Source organism: Typopeltis vanoorti, chromosome 5 (genome assembly GCF_054136105.1).
Source record: "Typopeltis vanoorti isolate ZY-2024b chromosome 5, IOZ_Tvanoo_1.0, whole genome shotgun sequence".
Taxonomy (NCBI): domain Eukaryota; kingdom Metazoa; phylum Arthropoda; class Arachnida; order Uropygi; family Thelyphonidae; genus Typopeltis; species Typopeltis vanoorti.
This window is the reverse complement of record NC_143553.1, coordinates 161,404,499-161,405,573: the sequence shown is the minus strand read 5'-3', so window position 1 is coordinate 161,405,573 and position 1,075 is coordinate 161,404,499. Positions and strand designations below refer to the sequence as shown.

The 1,075-nt window shown below is 32.7% G+C and overlaps 1 non-coding gene across 1 annotated transcript; it reads left to right on the top strand.

The window, feature by feature from the left end:
* Positions 1-222: 222 nt before the first annotated feature.
* Positions 223-294, top strand: TRNAG-UCC (transfer RNA glycine (anticodon UCC)). Its single transcript has one exon. It is a non-coding gene; the product is annotated as a tRNA-Gly (tRNA).
* The last annotated feature ends 781 nt before the right edge of the window (positions 295-1,075 follow it).

Here is a 1,075-nt window from a genome sequence, read left to right as displayed (position 1 = left end):
ATGTGAGCCATTTTTTGTGCAGGCTTCACGCTCTCTCTATTTGTTGTTCGATTAATGTACAGTGAGTTCAGTGACGCTCAACCGTATTGGCAGAACAAAGCCGGTATATTACGGATAAAGTAACACTCCACTTACTTCCTGAATGTCCGAATTACGTCATCATTGTTAAATAAGTGAATTAATGCCAGAATCCAATAGTAACTTTGAGAATTTAAGCAGTATGCGATGGTGGTATAGAGGTTAGCATAGCTGCCTTCCAAGCAGTTGACCCGGGTTCAATTCCCGGCCATCGCAAATAAATATTTTTGTCCTTTACAAAGAAATTTTGTGTATTAATTCAGGAAATGGGAGAAAGAGATAGTTTAATTTCCTTTTTTTTTTGTAAATTTTAACATACTTCGTTCAAATTATTAAGATAAATATAAAAGTACATGAATGGATGGGTCGGTTTCAGTTATAATTTATATAAGATATGTATGGTTTTCGGGAGGACCTGTGATGAACCTTCAGCGTTCGTTGTAGAGAATCTTGTCAGACGTCATCAAGTGTTTCGATTCACTTAAAACTTATTTCCAAGTGGCCTTTCTTTGTAATTCCGTTTCAGATACTGCTCATTCTACAAAGAACTAACTACTACCAGTGTCTATGAGGTCAATAAATACCTCACAACAGCTTAAGCGTTTCAATCATGTCGACTAATGATGATATGTTTGAGACAGTTAAGCAATTGTGAGTTGTTTACAGATATGCATCTGTCTTGTTAAAAAAAAATTTAAAAAATACAAAAAAAGTGTGGTAAATTCAAAGCTAGTCGCTGCTTGCATTACTGAATGTTTATAAAAATTGCAAGATGCAAGTAGTCGTAACGGTAACTTATATTTTTCAGTTTTGTCTATTAGCAAAGGAGAGAATGTTTTTTTTTTTTTTTTTTTTTTTTTTTTTTACATGATGGACCACACCAGTGTAAAGAAATTTAGCCAGCGCTACACATTAGAATATTGTGAAAAAATAAATAAAAGAAGTTAATAAATAAATAAAGATGTTGACATCATAATTTTCATTTGATAATATGTTG